Genomic DNA, 19,037 nt, shown 5'->3' on the forward strand with positions numbered 1-19,037 from the left:
ATAGCCGAGCGGCAGGACGCGCCGCGATCTCTCCTCGCCCTCCTCCAGGGCCTCTTCCAGGGCCTCTTCCAGGGCCTCTCCCAGCCCGGACGTCAATCCCCCCCTCTCCCCCCAGTGCCCGGAGAAAGAGGCTGAAAAATAGCAAACCGCCGTGAACGGGACCTCGGCTGTGTCTACCGTCTGCGCCGCCGTGGCACAGCGCGTGCTGCAGGCGCGGCGGGGCGCCGAAAACACCTCACGTACAATAAATCTATTTCTCCTCCCCCCCTCCCCCCCTCCTTCCTCGCGTCCTCACTCCAAGACATCGCGACGCTGGCGGCCTGGCGGGGCGCGGCGGCGCGGCGGGTGAAGACGGGGGCAGCGATAAGGGTCCAGTAAATCAGGCCAGGGTTCCTTAATTAAGAAGCCATCGCTGTCGGGGGCGCGGCGGGGAGGGGAGGGGAGGGGGATCCGGCCCGGGAGGGGAGGGGGAATGATTCCGCGAATACGATGGCGATCGCCGAGACAGCTGCAGACTGATTCCGAGAGTCGTTCCTGTCGCTGTCTCTCTCGCACTCATGGGGCGTCCCGTGTAGGTGCGAGAGAGACAGAGCGACGACAACGACTCTCGGAATGCGTCTGCAGCTCGACGAGGCGTGCGTGGCTCGGGGGAAGGACACAGGCTCGGCGGGAACACAGCGAAGCATCGCGATGTTTGGCTATCGACCGCCCCGTGGGTGTCGAGGACGGCAAACACCCGCTGGGGTACGCTGCCGCCCCCGCACCTTCCCCGCCCCTTCCCTTCGCCTCTCCGAGGCCGAACAACCGGTGATTATGCCCGCAGTTCAAAATCCCCGACTACAGTGGCGTGGTGCTCCGCCGTGGGCACGCATAGCCTATACACCGTGCCCGTGACCACTAGTGGCTCGCTGCGGCTGTCCTCGGTACACGTTCCCCCCCCCCCTTTTCTCCCCGCGAAACAAAGCTGCTGTTGTCGAGAGCATAAAAAGGTCCGGTGCAGCGCACAACACACTTGCCTCGCGCCGCCACCACACCTGCAGTGAAATGCTTGTTCCGCGGTCAGTGGCCGCGTGGTGGGGCCTGGTGGGGCGGGGCGGGGCGGGGCGGGGCCAACGTGTTTCGCTCCGGCATTCGCGGCATTTACACGGCAAGAGCGCGGCAGAGCCATCCTCGTTTTTCGCCCCTCGCGCATCAGTACGAGACATCCTCTCTTGGTCGGCGTCGGCGTACTTTGCGGCGTTCCCCAGGCACGCAGCTTACAGTGCAGCTCACACAGAACGGCCACGACTTTTCCGCGTGCAAGCTGAGTGCAGTGGAAGGGCCGGCCGCCTTTTTGTGGGGTTCCTGGGTGCAATTTGCCCGGGAATGTTTCACAAGTACCGAACGTCGTCACGACCGTGGTGGCCGCGGTCACAGTCGCGGTCTCGGCAGCCCGGAGCCCGTTCCGGGTTACGGGTCGCTGGCAGTGCCGCGCAGTCGCCGCGCCATCTTAAAAGCGAGGGAACGCCGAAGCGAGACAAAGTGCGGACTTCGTTACGTCGAAGGCGGCAGGAGCCGGTGCACTGCGAGCGACTCCGAAGAGTCTGTCTCTCTCCCACTCGTGCGGCACGCCGCCGTGAGTGCGACGGAGACAGAGCGACGAAGCGACTGCGGCCGAGAGTGCAGCACCTTTTCGCGCCTTCCCGCGCCCTGACTACTCCATTCCGGGCGAAAAGATGAAGCGGGCGCGCTGGCCGGCCGCGCTCGGCCGCGCTGCGAGCCGCCTGTAAATTATGTACCACTGCCGGCCGAGCGCGCTGCTCGTTCATTTATTTTTCCTTTTGAACTACTGGCCTGGAGCCTGGACTCGCCTGGACTCGCACAGTGGGCCAGAAGACCGGTGGAGGCGGCCAAAACTCTGGACGCGTTTTTAGCTCCAGAGTCACTAAACAGGCCTCGAACCGAACGTGTGACCCCACAAATGGATTCCTCGTTCGGAGAGCAATCCATTGGTGGGGTCACACGTTCGGTTCTAGTCCCATTTAGCGACGCTGCGGCCCAAAACGCGTCTAGAGTTTTGGCCGCCTCCACTGGTCTTCTGGCCCACTGTGACTCGCCTGGACTCGAGCCGTGGGGGGGGGGGGGGGTGCACCCTGGCCGTGGCCCTGGCGCACGATACCTCGGCCCGGGGGCTGATTCCCGTCGCTTTCGTCGCTCTGTCTCTCTCGCACTCGTCGTCCGTGCCGTGAGGGTGCGAGAGAGACGGAGCCTGCAGCGCGGGTCGTCGGGCCGCGCGAAGCGTGCGGCCGGGATATTAAGGCATCCTCCTGCGAAATGATCTTCGGAACGTGAGTAATACATGAAGCGAGAAGGCGATGCAGGCCGAGGGGGCCGTGGGCACGCCGGGGGCCGGCGCCCGATACGGCCCGGTCCCACGCACATCCCTTATCCCTGGCGGCACCGAGAAGGCCGTGGGGGCCGTGCCGCGCCATCCCCTGAGTAATGTGCAGATGAAAATCGCCGAGTTTTAAGGCCGCCAGATCCCTAAGCCCCCGCAGGGCCGCAGGGCGGCAGCCTCCCGCCTGCAGCACCTCTCCGCCGAGGCGCTCCACCTGGTGCCCGCCGTCCGGGCCGCGCCGCCCCGCGGCCATCGCCTTGTAAATAACCCAGGCGTGATGAACGCGGTGCCCGACTGGCAGTGCGGGCAGCAGCCGAGTCGCGGCGTCCAGCCAGCGTCCAGCAGTGTGGGCCCACGATAAGCCCGACGTTTAATCCAGCGGACGGCGGCTGGACGGCCACGGCCGCGGCCCCTCTGCGCCGCCTATGCAAATTGGAGGAAGAGATCGGGGAGGCCGGCCATGAGGCCATCAGGCCCATCAGGCCGGGCACGGGCAGTGTGCCGACACGGCCGCCGCATTACCTGGCCCCGTCTGGCTCCGTTCGGCGTTCGTTAAAAAGGCCGTACATGACTTTCGCATCGGCGCCGACGCGGCGCGGCGGCGATGGCGGCGGGGAACACGGCCCTGCACTGCAAGCACGCTAATGGCCCATACCGCCCTCTGACGGGCAGGCTGCAGTGTAGCAGCAACGCCGGCACCGCGGTCACAGGGACTCGAACCCGCGACATTGCCTTTCCGCGGCGCCTGTCCCTGTCTCTGTCTGTCCCGAGGGGAGAGTCAGTCCTAGCGACGCGCGCACTGCCTCACGGCCCGGCCGCCCCGACGCCGGCGAGGTCCTCCAGTGCCCGGCCTCTGGGTCCGGCCTCTGGGCCCGGCCTCGCACGTCGCCGTCGGGCTGTAAATGCCACTCCTCGTGCTTTATGCACGACCCCCGCCGTCGCGCATGACGGTCCTCGGCTCGGCCCCCGGCTCGGTCCCCGAGGGCGGCCGGGGCACGCGACACGCACGCGGCGCGCACGCGACGGGCACGCGAGCGGCCTTGGCCTAGTCACGCCCAGAAGGGCCTCCCAAGCCCTTCCCTCTCATCCGGGCGCCCGTTAGCAGCTCATTTGGAGGGCCCTGTGGCCGAGGCCGAGGCACGCCGAGGTCGGGGGTCACGAGCAGTCGCCTGATTGCCGCCGCCGCTCTCGGCCCTCTGTCTCCCTCGCGCCCTCACGGGCCGTCCCGACGTCGAAACGTGTGCGCGTTAGGACCGCCAGGCCACGCCAGTGTGTGAAACTCCTCGCGTGAAACTTCGGAAGGCCTCTCCGCGGTGTATGCGACCCGAGATCCGACCGCTCGGCTCGGCGGCGCTCCCCGCGCGACGCGGTCGCGCACTCGGCTTACCACGGCTAACGCATTTTTTATGGACGCCCATTTTGTCGCGATTTCCATATGACCATTAATTTTGCCGCTCTTCTTGCTGGCCTCCTCCATGCGCGGGTCGCGGCGCCTCGGCGTGCCTTGGCCGTCGGGGCGGCGGGGTGGGCGTTCTCGGCGCCGGGCCGGGGCTGGTCGACGGCGCCCTCAATTCGAGCCGCGCGTACGCCCGGTCTTGTTGCGGCGCAGACACTGCCGCCGAGACGGCCGAGACGGAGGAGGCTGGGATGAGTTGATTGCTGTGACGTCACCGCGCACGGCACACCGCGGCACGCCGAGCGGCGCCACGCTTCAGCCGCGGGGGGCTTTGGCTTCCTCAGCGAGTTCCTCAGGGGGTCGCGCGCGCGGCGACGGCGTCCCCGCGGCGCGCGGCCCGGAGGTGGGGGAGGCGATTAACGCAGACCGGGAAGCGCGGGCTGGCGCGGGTGCTGCACGGCCTGCCCCAAGCCCCGCCGCAAGCCCTGCCGCCCTGCCCCAAGCCCACCCGCCGCGCGCGCTCAAAATATTCATGGCAGCGCGGGAAGGTTAATAACGAACTATTGCCATAAAAGTAAGCGCTCATTTATAGCGTGGCATGGGGGCCGCGCGAGCAGGCCGGGCAGGCCGAGCGCACCGTGTGAGGCCGCGTGATGTGCCCCGCGCTGCGCGCTGCGCGGGGGGAATCGCTTTTCAAATAACTCTTGGGCAGGATCGGTGGGGGCGGAGCGGGGCCGAGGCCGCGGCTGCCAGCTTTTAGGTCGCGCACCCATTTTCGGGGTCCTGGTGAGAGTCCGTGTGCGTGGGTGAGTGGGACACACTTAGTCCCTCTCGGTGTACGGCTCCAAGGACTTCGCCCAATCCATCACGAGCGAGGCATTGCTCCCCTTTGAATCTTACATCGAGCAGAAGCGAGCTTTGACAGAATGAAAGAGTGTTGTCTTCTCGGACGACAGGGCGATTCCACGCAGGTTCAAATCCATCTGAAACCCAAATCCACTCCGAAGCGTCTCTCTGGCTTTGATGGCACTTTATTCATTCATTCATTCATTCCCTTGACATCGCCCCGGACTAGGCCGCTGCCGTGCCCCGCCCGCCTCGCCGCGCCCCGCCACGCCCCGCCAGCACGACGGGCTATGAATAATTCGCCCAGATATTCGATCGGCGCGAAATAAAAGGGGTTTTCGGCCGGAGAGGTGACCGGGAAGAGCTTCGGGTGGCGCTATCATCTGGCGCGTCATCCACCCGCAAAGGACGATGGCGCGCCCCCAAGGGCCGACGGGGCGGCGGGGCGGCGGGCGCAGGAACCGCGGCCCTCCGGTGCCCTTCCAAGGCCCCACGCCCTTCAGGCCCGCGCGCCCTTCAGCCTTGGGGCCGCCCTTCGCTAACACTCTTTTTACACGGCGCGCGTGATCCGGACCGTCCGCCTGGCTACGCCTGGCTAGCGCTGCCGGGCGCCGCCGGGCCGAGCCACGTCCACGTCGCGGGGCGGGGCTTTTCAAAGCGCCCGCCAGATTGCACGCGCGAGACGCAAGGGCCGCGAGGCCGGGGTGCCTACGCCAGAAAGGGCAAAAAAATGGCACAAAAGAACTAGAAAGGCCCGGGGCCGCCACGCCGCCGTGGCCACGCCGCCGCGGAGGGCGGCCAGGCTCGCCAAGGACGCCAAGGGCGGCGGATGGCCGCGGGCAGCGAGGTGCACGGAGCAGGCGGAGCAGGGAGGACGCCCGGCGCTGCGAAGTCGCCGTCGCCGTCGCCCGAGCCGCGGCCGCGGCCAGAACGGCGCCCAAAAGCGGTCATTTCCGCTTCCGCCGGGCCGTTTCTGGCCGTTTCCGCGTCGGCGTGCTGCCCGCCGAGGCGGGGCGGGGCGGGGCGGCCAGCACTCGGACTGCCGAGCCGTTGCTTTTTATTAGACGCGCCAAAGATTACCGTCGGTGCGTGGCCACGCCGTGGCGGAGGCGAAGCGGCAAGGGGGCGGCCCGCCCGACCGGGCCGGGGCAGCATGTGGTTACCATGTCTTCCTTAGTCCGCGCTCCAAACAGCCGGCCCGGCCTCTGCGGGGGCCCGGGGGCGCTCCCTCCCGGCCGTCCAGCCGTTCCAGAGAGCGCGTTTCTTCGCCAACTAGGCCGTCATCGCCACGGCCTGTCAGTGAAAGGCAGCCAGAACAACAAGGCCCTGCCTCGGGGCGACGCGCGGACGCACGCAGCGCAGACGGTGATGATTATTACCGTTGTTACGCAACTATTATTTTTTCCGCTCGCTTTCAGATCTCCCCCTTTTTTGCCTGTGCGTTATCCGAAGGCAGGGATGCTGGGCCATGCTGTGCCATGCTGTGCCATGCTATGTGCCATGCTGTGCTGTGCGCTCCGTCACGCGGCTGTCTATTTTTGGCGCGTGTTTATCCTGCCGGCTCGCCTTACTAATTAATTAAATGCCCCCTTTTCCCCTCTCTCTCTCTCTCTCTCTCTCTCTCTCTCTCTCTCTCTCTCTCTCTCTCTCTCTCTCTCTCTCTCTCTCTCTCTCCCTCTCCCCTTCCCTCCCTTCCCCTCCGCTGCCGCCTGAGAGGCCCGCTGGAAATGTGACGGCCGGGTCCACTTCGTCCACTCATGGCACATTTATGCGCGTTTATGCCCACCCACCCAGTTGCTTCAAAAGCAGGGCCGCGCCCTGACCTGCCGGCCTGCCTAGCCGCCCTGCTGACCTCGGACCCACCACGGCCACGCCACGGGCAGGCCGTTGTCATGGCGACTCACTTTTGGACCATTATTTGCCCTTGCCGGTTTTTTCTCAATCCCCCCCTCTCTCTCTCTATCCCACTTCCATTTTTGTCGGCAGTGCTGGAAGTAATGGCAGCCGCTGTAACGGCCAATACGGCGTTAGTACGCGGCCCAGCGGGCCCAGCCCTGTCAGCCCGGCGCCGTGGCCAAGAACGCGCGGGGCCGCAGAGCGCAGGCCGGGGCAGCGCCTCCGCGACCTCGGTTCAGGCGAGGACGATTACCGTGAGGGAGTTCCGAAAACAGACGCGGCCCGATAGCCACACCGTTATCATTTTTTTTTTTCAGCATAAAGTGGCTGGAGAAATTATAGCGACAGAAACAAACACGCGGTGTGGCCGCCGTACCAAGTTGAACATCCACAGCCAGGGCGGCAGGGCGGCGGGGTCGTGCAGGAAAAACGTTGCCCTCACACACACACGGCGTCGGCGGCCTTGTGTGTGAGTGCGCGTGCGTGCTCTCCCTGTAGACGGACACGCGCCACGCCAGGGGAGGGGGAGGGGGAGGGGGAAAGAAAAGAGCACCGGAGAAACAACACAGTGGCGGCGCTGTACGTGGAAGCCGTAAAGTTTATTCCCCCGCCTGCGAAAAATTAGCCGCGTTTCGCGTTTCCCCGGGCGGAGCGCCTCTCTGGCACCCAGACGGGACGCCCCGTGAGTGCGAGAGAGACAGAAACGGAAATCAGTCTCTGCAGCCCGGCCCAGCCGGCACGGCCGCGGGCCGCATGCCCTTACTTGTTCACACGCGCAAAGTGAGGCAAAGAGCGCCGAGAGCGACCCCCCCCCCTTCCTCTTCCCCTCCGCCGCCGTTTTCAAGAAAACTTTAAGAGACACGGAGTCGTTTTCGACACATGCGAGAGGGCGGTAACGGGCGCGCTGTGCCTTCTGGCAGGCGGAGGAGGACGCACGCGTCCGCACGCGTCGCGCAGGGGCGCCGCGCGTGTGTGCGTGCGTGTGTGTTTGGAGACGGCAAAGTTGTGAGGGGTGGGGGGCTAACGTGCGTAATCTCGTGTATGTTGTGCCTGTAATTCATAACGGGGCGTTGACGTGAGGGGGAGAGGTGGGGCGCGGGATTAAACCAGAATATCGGCCGCCGTGGCCACCGTGCCGCCGTGGTCGCCGCCGCCCGCCGCCTCCTGCGTGTGGGACCGGCCGCCGCGGCCGCCCGCCAACGGGAGGGTAGGCAACGCGTCTTACTGCGCTGTATCTCTCGCCGGGCGGCTGCATTTCCACCCCTCTCTGCGGGCCAGCTGTTCGTGGTGCCGTGCAGGCCCCCCCCCCCCTTCCCCCACCTTTCTCTCTCTCTCGCTCTCTCCCTGTGCCACGCCTCAACGGTCGCAAAATGGCCTCTCGCAACCCCATATTTGGCGGGGCCACCCCCTTCCTGGGAATCTGATTGCTTCTTCTCCGTGCCCCTCGGTGCCCCTCCGCCCCGTCGGCGCCACATATTATTCTCTCTATTGGCTCAAACCCGGGGAAAATATCCCGCGAAGCAAAAAGCGCAACAACACTAAAGCTTTTTGGCAGCCGTGTCGCTCAGCCAATTTGGCGGTCGGGCAACAACTGCGGCGATGGGCGTTTTGCCGTGCCGCGCCGAGGCTGCCGGCCTTTTGCGAGGAAACGAGACTTTGCCCGTGTTTTGTTTCGACATTATTTTTTTTCCCCCGTTCCGGTTCCAAGAGAGTGTGCGGCAAGGGTCGGGGTGGGTGGGGCGTAGGCCGTGCAGGTCGTTGTGTTGGCGGGCAGGACCGTGCTCTGTTGGACCATGCCGGACCATGCTGGACCCTGGCACCGCCGCGCACTGCCGGGCCATGGCCGGGCACAACCCATACACGATACCGTATCTGTGTGACGCCTGACTTCACCGCTGCGGGCCATTCTGTGTGGACAGCGGGGCAGCCGGAGCGAAAAGCAGAGAGGGGGGGAGAGGGTCCGACCGGGCGGCCGGGCCCTGGGCAGTGGGCCGGGCAGGGGGCAGACACACGCACAAATAAGCAGATCGGCAAACGCCACCCATGCCCCGTCCTCGTGCGTCCTCGGCGTCCAGTCGCATTTTCGCATGGCAGCACTCCACTCCCCGACCACGTGACCGCGACGCGCCGCGACGGGACACGCGGCTTTGCTTTGCACGGCCCGGACGTGGCCGCGCGGTGGCCAGTGGCGCCGGGGGCGGGGGCGGGGGCGGACCGCCCCGGCAGGCCCCGGCCCGTCCCGTGGGGTCAGTCCGGCTGACGCGTCCCCGCTGACGTCCCCGCCGGCCTCGGGGCCTTGCTAGTGCTGGCAGCGCTGGCAGCGCTGGCCAGCTCCAAGGACCCCTTGACTCTGCCGACTCTGGCCGGCCTTGGCGCGGGGCTCAGTGCGTATTCACTTTACACCCTCGGGGACCTCGCGGCGCGCGGCGGACGTCGCAGTTCGGGGGTGGAAGATGACGCACTCCCTCCGAGGACTTGTCGTGGCTCTCTCTCTCTCTCTCTCTCTCTCTCGACAACAGTCTCCAAGGACGAGCCGAGGTCGTTGCTGTGCTCCCGGACAGTGAGGCAACGGGTTCCGTTTTAAAGTGCCGCCGTCGTTGGCCATCGGTCCCCGTCGGTACCTCCGCGACGGCCAAGCGACCGGGCCGCGGCGGGGGTGAGCGGCGAAAGGCGAGCGCGATCAGACAAACCAGTCGTCTCGCTTCTGGCTGGCCCGGCCCCGGCCCGGCCCGAATCCTATGATCCATCAATCTCTCCTCTCCTCTCCGCCTCTTCCTTCACTCTGCCCCTGCCTCGCCCCGCCTCCGCCAATTTCCGTTCCTTCCTCATCCACTTTCGATTTGAAGCCCTGTGCTCTGCGCCTCGCCCCGGTCGCCCGGCCTGGCTGGCTGCCGGGCTTGGGCCGCGCGACGGGCTCGCACGGCGGGTAGCCGACCTCCAAGGTCTTCGCTTGGCGGCAGTTTCGCGCCAAAGAGTCGGCGGCGCCAGCCTAGCCGACCAGCCAGCCACGCCGCAGCCGCCCCGCCTCGCACCGCAACACCCACGCCAACACCGCGCCGTGCCGAGCCGCGCCATTCATCAACACTTTGGCTGACCCTCCATTACCCCGTGATTTCTTTGCTCCCTGCGGGGCCCTGGCAGGAAGGGGGGGGGGGCTTCCTTCCTGCGGCCTATGCAGCAGTCCCAGCACAGCACTGCTCGCGCCGCGTTGCTCTTTTTTCGTGCAGTTGTCGATCTGCCCGGCCCAGACGCCTCGGCGTGCCCCCCCCCCCTCCCCCTTCCCCTCCCCCTCGCAGGACCCGGGGCGGGGCCGCCCGGGGCCGCTTTGCAACGCAAACAGCGTTTTCAGGGAATTACAGGAGGACGCCGATTGACCGGAGACAAAGTGGCACCTCGGCGTCGACGTCCCCGGACTGCGTCAAGAGGCCCGACGCTCGGTCTCTCTCTTTCCCGCGCCGTCGCGCCACGCCCCCTGAGGGCGAGCGAGACACCCTTCCGGAGCCATCCCGGTGGGCTGCCAGGGAGGGGGTATTAGTCACGGCGCGGGCGGTGGTAGCACAACAGGATGGAAGCAGAGCAGCGGAGCGTCACGGGTAGAGGCTTTACAGCCGTCGCTCTGTCTCTCTCGCACCCCGGAGGCACACCCCGTGAGTGCGACTGGGACAGAGCGATGACGGCGCAACTCCTCGTGATCAGTGTACAGGTACACACTGACGGCTGCGGGCGGTCTGGCCCACATCCCGCCAAACACCGTGAGAATACGCGAGACCACGCGAGACTTCACAAGAGGCCTTTGCGAAAGGCCTTCGCGCGAGGCCTTCAGTCAAAATTTTCGGCCGATTCACGGGCAGCAGGTGAATTTTGGCCAGGTCGGACTAAAGAAGATCGGACAAACGATACACATCCAAATCGAACACCGCGGCGAACAGTGCTCTGCCAAAGGCAGCGCACACTCTCTCGATGCACGAAAAGGTTTGCCCCACCAGTAGGCAACACTGACCGAGACCCTGGCCGACCAGTTGGCGACAGGCCCACGTAGTGCCCCACGCACGCGGCCCTGCTCCGCCGTTCGCTCTCCATTGCGCCATTCTCTGAGCGGCAGCGCGGCGCAGTCCGCCTCCTTAGTATGTGTCGCGCAGCACACTGCCGACGGGACGCTGCTGCAGGTGCAGGCGGCGGGGGCGGCGGAGGGGCCACAGGGCCCCACGTGGGGCGTGTGGGTCGGGGGGCAGCACCCTGCCTGGCGTTCATACGGGATTCCAATATCGCGCCCTTGTCGCCCAAGCTGCGCTATTTGCCCTGCCTGCCCCCTGGTTCCCCCGGTTCTCCCCGGTCCCCCCTGGCTTCCCCCCCCCCTTCCCCCAGGCCACGCCGGGGGCGCACGAAGCAGAAGCAGCGCAGCCAGCAGCCGCCCCGCGGCGATACCGCTGCTTTACGAACCCGGCACAACAAGTACCGGTGGCTGCGTAGCGCGGCAGCCCAGCAGCAGCAGCAGGGCGTCGTGCAGGACCGCCTAACGAGGAAGCCGCTGCTCTCCACGGCGTGCTGCGTGCTGCACCCGGTATCTCATTTACTGCCCTCCAATCTACCGCCTGGCGCATTTACCTCTGCTGAAAGGAAAAGCAACAAAACCTCGCAAACAGCAACCAAAGAGAGAGAGAGAGTGCATTCGTCCGCTGCAGAGCTTTTTGTCGTTCGTTCTTTTTGTCCATTTTTTTTCTGTTCCTCTTCTTTCTCCGGGCCTTGTCGTCACGAACGGAACGGAAAAGGCATTGGGAAGCATTCATTGGGACTTCCGGCGAGGCCTGCTCAGTCAGCAACAGGGCCGACCGTTGGTACCCCTGCCGTGCCGTGCCGTGCCGTGCCGTGCCGTGCCGTGCCGCGGCCTGAACGTTGCATCCATCAGCGGGCACTGTTGCAAACGTTGAATCAAGTCGGCGGACGTACTTCACTGATTCACATAGAGCATGGCTCTGTCCGTTTTCCTCAAATCTAAGCAACCCAACATCGGGCTGTCTGCTAAAATTCAAAAATGGCCTAAAATCAAAAGTTTATTTGTACGCTTTGGACGGCGGCGAGGCGATGTGGGTCAGCACGGCGAGCGAACGTGGAGGCGAGGCACTGCCAGGGCACTGCCAGGGCAGTGCACGGCCCGTCATGCGCCTGGGTGTGGCGCGGGGCTGTCCATTAACCAGGAGGCTGATTCCGAGCCACCGCACCGTCGCTCTGTCTCTCTCGCACTCACGGAGCGTCCCGTACGAAGTGCGAGGGAGACAGAGCGACGCGGCGCGCCGTTCCGGGAAGCAGCCTGCGGCGTGGCTGTCGTGTGTGGCGCCGCGGAACAAGTACAAGTCGAGCGGTCGGCTAAAACTCCTCGGCGAGCGGCGGGGGGCGGCGGGGGCGGCGGGGGCGGGGGGGCGGGGGCGGCGGCGAGCCACGATGCACTTGGCGGAGATGCATTAACAATGGCCTGGCCGGCGAGTTGCCGCGATGCGTTGCCGCTCCACTATTCAGGCCAGTAAGTGATGGCGGGCGTGGGGCAGTTGGCGAGGCCATCGGCCAATCCGGGCGGAATGCGCAACGCGGCGCCACGCGCGTGCATTATGCACAGTGCACTGCAGAAACGAAGCAGACGAATGCGACTCGTTGGCGGGATTCGTCCAACGAGGGAAAGAGTGGCGGCCACGTTTGCGGCGCGACCCAAGCAAGGCTAAGCCGGCCGTTGGATCGGAGCGTCGGCAGCGTCGGCGTCGGGCCGCCTCCCCGTTGTGCCCGTCGTCCGTGCCTGGCTGGTTGCTCATATTTGGTCCCTTGCTCCTCGCTCGGTCCAAGCGAGGGAGGGGACATAAAATCGTGGCGCTGCGCGCTGCCGCCGGGCTGCGCTCAGCTCGACGTCGTCCCAGCGTCGTCTTCCCGGCGTCCATCCCACGCGGTGATGGTCTCGGATCGGGAACGGGGCCCAAACGGGGCCACGGAGGGGAAAGTAGGCGGCAGGGTGCCCCTGGCAGCCCCTGGCAGCCCCCGGCAGCCCCCGGCAGCCCCCGGCAGCCCCCGGCAGCCTCTGGCAGCCTCTGGCCGTCAGTGGGATGAAATGAGTTTGATCGGTGTCACGGAACGGAAACAGCTTCGGAGGGGGCTAAAGGGGTGGCGTGGGGGTGCATCATGGCGGACTAGATGACGGCCGGGCGGGGCGGGGCGGGGCGGCCCCCTCATCCGTTTGGACCCGAAATGAGCCAGACACCGGTCTGGGAATGTGCCCTGCCCCGTCCGCGCCGGCCCGCCTCGCCCGCCGCCGTGCCCCTCCTGGACGACTCTGCGGGAAAGAACAGCACTGGAAGGATGTTTTCGACTTGTCACGACGGCAGTGACGGCAGTGACGGCAGTGACGGCAGGCCGACGGCGGGCAGGGAGGAGGGGAGGCGCCGCGTGCTCCAGCTGCAACTCGCCCGTTTTGTTTGACTTTTGTTTTTGTTTTACTCGCCTTGCACCGCCACCCCCGGGGCCGTGGAGGCCGTGGGGGGCACGCCGCTGCTCTCGTCGGAGGCGGCCAGGGTCACCAAGGACACACGACGAGGACAAGGCTCGGGGAAACACGGAGGGAGGGGGCAGGCTTTTCAAAGGATTTTACGAAAGGCTGCGGTCATGCCGGCCGTCTGCTGAGAGGGCAGGTCCCCCGCCACTACAGCGAGGGGAGCGCCGCGATACCGTATCCTCAAGGATCGAGTCCAGGATCGAGTCCAGGATCCCAGGGAGGATAGGGTCAATAGTAAATGGTATCCCGCTATCAAGCAGAGCGAGCTGAGCGGGGGGCGGGGCGGGGCGGGGCGGGGCGGTTCGGGGGCAGCGAGACGCGGTCCACTCGGTCACAGGAGAGCGACACCCCTCCCGCCCCAGCCTCTCCCCGCGCTGGCCCGGCCGACCTCGCTCTCCGCAGTTATTTGTTTGCGTTCTGCGGAAAACACCCGCTTTTATCTTTTGTTTATTACTTTTTTATGACTTGAGCTTATTACTCGGACGTATTTTATGGCTCTCCGCGTATGAAAGCTTTGCTACGTTTTAGTGCCTTTATTAATTGTATGGCAGGAAGCCTTATACGGCCGGGCCATCTCAGCCCACTCGCGGCCACGGCCACCCCCCCCGCCCCGCCCCGCCCCGCCCCGCCCCGCCCCCCCACCACCCCCCACCACGCCCAGCCACAAGACGGACAATTTGAGATTCCTCTCGTGAAGGTCGTTTTAACACCCCGAGCGCCCGGCCGGGCCGGCCCCGAGACCGCTGCCCCTTGCCAACGCTACCGCCACAAAATAGAAGCGCTGTATTCAAAGAAAGCCATCCCCCTTCTCAGTTCTGCCAACTTCTCGCGGGTGTTTATCTCCCGCCTTCTTCGAGACGATTGGCTGCACTGGGTGGGAAAATTCTCTGGCTAACGTGCTGGCGTGCTGGCCGTCGCCGGCGGGGACTCCCCGGCAGATTAAGCCACGCGCTAAGTTGGTAGTTGGCGACTCTGGAGCAGGCGGGGAGGGGGAAGGAGGGAGTCAGTTGGCAGTGGCGCCTATGTCCGTGGCGGGTCGCCAGGGCCTTGTGTTTTAGGCGCCGCCGGGCGCCGCCCTCCTACGCGGCGCGACACGCGGCGCGACACGCGAACGCGCACGCCGACGCTCCGGAACGCTGGCGGTGACACAAAGACAAACAGTGCGCAAAAATGTTTTAACACAATATAAACCATAACGTGCTGGATGCGCCGCCGCGCCAGGTCGACACGCTCCTGGCCAAAAAATTGGCACCATTTAGCGCTTGCCGTGGTGGCGACGCGACGCGGCCTCCTGTGCTATGTCTCTTTCTTTTGTTTGGGAAAAATTATAACAAAAATTGCAATTATTATGAGTCACAGCGGGCGGGCGCGAAATGATAATAATTTGTCCGGGCGAGGTTGGGTGGCGCGAGCGCGGCGACGACGCGGTCCTCGATGCGACTCGTTAGCGCGTCACATTTCCGAGGGCGCTGTTCGCAGTTCGCTGTTCGCGCCGCTACAGTGCGCCAGCGGCGTAGTGGGGCTTGTGCGCACTCCAGCCGCCAGCAGCACGGCACCGCGACACAAAAAAAGCGCGTGGCTGCGACTGCCACTTGAACCCGGAACACCGCACGGCCCACACGGGCTAACACGGCGTGCACCTGGACCTCGCAACCCCAACCCCAGCGCCGCGCGGCACGGCACGGCGCGGCAGGCGCGGCACGGCGCGCCACTGCTCGTTGCCGAGGCGTTGGGTCGCCACGCTCTCCGGCGCGACGCCTTTTAGAAAACGTATACAAGTCCTGGACCGGGGCCAACCGCAAATGCGACACGAGGAAACGCCCCGCGCCATGCGGACACGGAAATTTTGACCCCTCTCTCGCTTGCTTCCTCCCTCCCTCGCTGCTTGCGGCTTGCTGTTCGCTGCCTGCTTGACGCGGGATTGTGAAATATCCAGGGCACCGCCGCCAAGCCAGCGCGCTGCTCGCGGCTAACACCACCGCCATCGCGGCCGCGCTGCGAAAATGTAGCGTCTGTCGTTGGTGTGAATGATGGTTCACTTAGGGGCCGGGCGGCCGGGCCAGGCAGGCAGGCAGGCAGTGCCAGGCCTCGCCCTGCTCGCCCTGCTCGCGGCCAACACCCTTCCCGCCCTTTCAGTGCCCCGCCGCCTCGCCTCGCCGCCCGGCGCCCCAAAGTGGCAAATATTTTGTGTTTAGGCGCGCGGGATATTGAGCCGCAGGCCGGCCGCCTCGCTGCCAGCACGGCCAGGCCCGGCCAGCCAGCAGGCCTCCGGGGCCACGACGCCGCTCGCGCCGCGCCGCGCAGTGCCCCAGCCAACGCGGAGCGAACCGGATGCTGCGTGCGAAGCGGCGCGAACCCATTATCAAACCTTTTCTTTTCACCCCTTTTTTTGCCTCTTTTTGTTGCGCTTGTCTCCCGCTCCCTCGGCCGGGCACGGCGCCCGGCGCGCCAATCAGTTGGGCACAACAAGGGACGGCGCACGGCCCACGGCCAAGCCCGGCCGGCCGGCGCCTATCTGATGACCCGCCCCGCCACGCCGGTGTGCGCAGCCACAACACGGCGCGGCGCTGTTTGAAGGGTGGCGGCCCTGATGGCGTCAAAGACACCGGTGGGACCGCCGTCATTGGTGTGTGTGTGTGTGTGGAGAGAGAGAGAGAGAGAGAGAGAGAGAGAGAGAGAGAGAGAGAGAGAGAGAGAGAGAGAGAGAGAGGGAAAAAAGGCCAGAGTGGAGGAATCCCCTCCGGATTACGGGAAACAGCGTTGGGACATGCAGAGCGGATGAAAAGCAATCGCGCGGCGCGAAGAATGATTGGGCGTTCGGAGCGACACGCCGCGGTCTAGTCGGGGCCGTGTCATCGTTGTAAATAATTTCGCGCGGCCGTCACACCGACACACGCGGGGGCACCCCCCCCCCCTTTTTTGCCCCACACCGTGGACCGCAAACCGTGGGGCATGCGCCAGGCCATGCCGCGGGGCCGCGGGGCCGCGCGTACGGCAACATTGGAATCTAAGTCATGCCGGAATGTGTGGCGGTGCGGTGGCGGTGCGGGGCCGGCCCGCCCGCACACATACAGTTGGCCGCAATTCGTTGCCAGCGGATCGCCCTTGCGCGCCCATTCGGCTGAATAAAGTTTTGGAAGAACGTTTATGGACGGCACTCGGACCGCTTCCGCTCCCCCACCCCCTTTTTTCGCATAGCGCTGCCGGAGCCCCCCGCGGGGCCGTGCGGCTGCGGCCCGGGCAGCACTAGCTCGCCTGCCTGCATCGCCGTGCTCCCCGGTGCTCCCCGGCCGCCTGACTCCGAGAGTCATCTTCGTCGCTCTGTCTCTCTCGCACTCATGGGGCGTCCCGTGTGTGTGCGAGAGAGACAGAGCGACGATGACGACTCTCGGAATCAGTCTGCGGTGCCGTCGGCCTCCTTCCGGCGTCCCGGCGGCGTCCCGGCGGCCATTCTGTGCCGCGGCTGCGGGGGGGGGGGGGGGGGGGGCCTCCGGCAGGCCAAAGGTCCCCGTCGTCGCTTCCGGTTCCACTCGCGCCGCGGTGCAGCGGGGACGACGCAGCGCCGCGACCCCAAACGGGGCCATTTCCTGCCGCCGCCGCGGACTCCCCGCGGACCTGTCTCTCTCGCACTCATGGGGCGTCCCGCGTAGGTGTGAGAGAGACAGCGCGACGGGAACGACGACTCTCGGAATCAGTCTGCTGCGTATTCGTGTAGTCCGGCCCGTCGTCGCGCAGGTGCGCACGGCTAATGAGGACGATAAGTGGAAGGGGTAGGGGGTGGGGGGAGATCTCCGTTCACAGGTGAAGTCTCCGCGCACGGAGGAAGCAGGGGGAACCAATGGCAATGGCGTCAAGGGGGAGAGGAGATTTTCGTCAAGACTCTTTGTCCGCCGGCCCTTTAGCTTGCTTGTCTGTCTGTCCGTCGGCCTGCCCGTCCTGTCGCCTGTCCGTCCGTCGCGGTCGGTCGGTCCGCCCGTCTTCCCGGCACGAGGGGTGAGAACTCTGGCCCTGCGTGCAGCTGCGCCGCTGCAGCACAAAAGGGATGTGATGTGCGATACAAGCGCGCTGCCTCGCGCTGCTTGCCACGCCACGGCGGGGCGGCGAGGCGGGGCGCCGAGCCCTCGCTCCTCCTCCCGGCCACTTACCCCGTCCCCGTCTTCGACGCCGCTAGACGCCGCGCCCCTCCGATATGTGAATGCGAACGAGGGGTGCTTTAAAAACGCGCCGCCGTAACAGAGCGGAACGGGAACGCGGTTTCTACATCTCGCCGGCACAGCGCTGTCGGAGGAGGGAGCGAGGCTGCGTGGGTGGAGCGCCGAGCGTCAAGCGCCGAGCGTCAAGCGCCCGCCGAGCGCGGGGTAGGCAACACGCTCCACGCCTCGCCGTGGCGGCGTGCCTTCGGGCGCCTGCCTCGACTCGGCGTAGCGGCGCACAGTGGGCCAGAAGGCCGGTGGATGCGGCCAAAACTCTAGACGCGTTTCGAGCTCCAGAGTCGCTAAACAGGACTTGAATCGAACGTGTGACCCCACCAATCGATAGCTTTCGGAACGAGCAATCCATTAGTGGGGTCACACGTCCGGTACGAGTCTTGACGAGTGACTCGGGAGCTCAAAATGCGTCTGGAGTTTTGGCCGCCTCCACCGGTCTTCTGACCCACTGTGCAGCGCGGGGAGGCGGAACTTGCACTCTTAGCACCTCGACTAAACAAACTGGCGCGCGAAAACAAAACGCAAAGCCTTTGACTCCCGCACACTCTCCCCACAGGAGGAGAAAAAACGGGCACGCCATCGACGCGATGCGCGGATGAGACGGATGCGCTCGAGATTAGAAAGCGTCTGCTGGCGTGTTGTTTGGCGGCAACTTGGAAAAGTGAAACGTGAGGCGAATAATAATGGCAAAAGTAATACGACGCGTATTGGGCGGGGGAGTGGGGAGATTGGGGTCGGTCGCTGTATGCTGTGCAGGGGCGGCGGCGGCGGCGTGGCGGTGCAGGCGGTGGGACAAACTGGAGGTAAAAGCTGAGGTGGCAGACAACGAAGCAGAAATCAGGAGGGACTAGCAACGTGCGCTATCGCGGCGGGGCGGGGCGGCCGGGCGGCCCGGCCACGGCGGCCACGGCCCCACCGAGCCTCGCCTTGTTGGGCTGCACGGGACGACCAATTCTTTTTTATTCACTTCCCCGCCCCTCTTTCCCCTCTCCCCCTCTATGCGACGCCACCTTTCCCCCGCTCTTTTATTTTCACTCTTAGCTTTTCGGGTAAGGGGAATAAACGCAGCGGCAGGTGCTCAGTCTTATATTCTTCCGGAATTTTCGTGCTCATGAGAAATTACTGCGGCACCATTAATTCATAAGGGGAATGAAAGGGGAATAGGAAACAGAGACCTTCCTTTTCCCCGTTTGCTGGAGTTTAGGGAGAGCAGGCGCAAGAGTTTTGACTGACAAGAGACAAGGACTTGACGACAATACACAGACTGACGATTTCAGCGGCAAAGTAGGGAGGAAGAACATCAGTGCCAACATAAAAGACAAAACATGGTGTAAATAAATCATATAATTTCAACACCATTTTACGTTGTTCGTGACCAGCACGGCGCTTTGCTGCAGAAAGGAGAGAGGGACAATGATGGGGTGAGGATGATAGTGCAGGTGCATGACCAGAGCAGCGCAGCGGGTTGTTTCCCTCTCACTCGGTTCGAGTCGGGCTGGCAAGCAGCGCGGCGGCAGCAGCAAGGCAGCAGCAAGGCAGCAGCAAGGCAGCAGCAAGGCAGCAGCAAGGCAGCAGCAAGGCAGCAGCAAGGCAGCAGCAAGGCAGCAGCAAGGCAGCAGCAAGGCAGCAGCAAGGCAGCAGCAAGGCAGCAAAGCGGGAAAAAGCCCCGCGAATCGGCCGAGACTCACGCCACTTCGCCAAGGTATAAGTCCCTCTTGCCGTCGCCCGCGCCCCTCACCGTCGATCGTCTATCCGCGCGCCGCCCCCACCGCCCCCGCGCCG

At 65.2% G+C, this 19,037-nt stretch overlaps 1 protein-coding gene across 1 annotated transcript in view; it reads right to left on the reverse strand.

The window, feature by feature from the left end:
• Nucleotides 1-19,037, reverse strand: part of LOC117653209 (cilia- and flagella-associated protein 206-like) — a 67,640-nt gene that overhangs the window by 45,041 nt on the left and 3,562 nt on the right. The gene's annotated exons all lie outside the window — the stretch shown is intronic.

The sequence above is a fragment of the Thrips palmi genome, unplaced genomic scaffold, assembly GCF_012932325.1.
Source record: "Thrips palmi isolate BJ-2018 unplaced genomic scaffold, TpBJ-2018v1 HiC_scaffold_8, whole genome shotgun sequence".
NCBI lineage: Eukaryota > Metazoa > Arthropoda > Insecta > Thysanoptera > Thripidae > Thrips > Thrips palmi.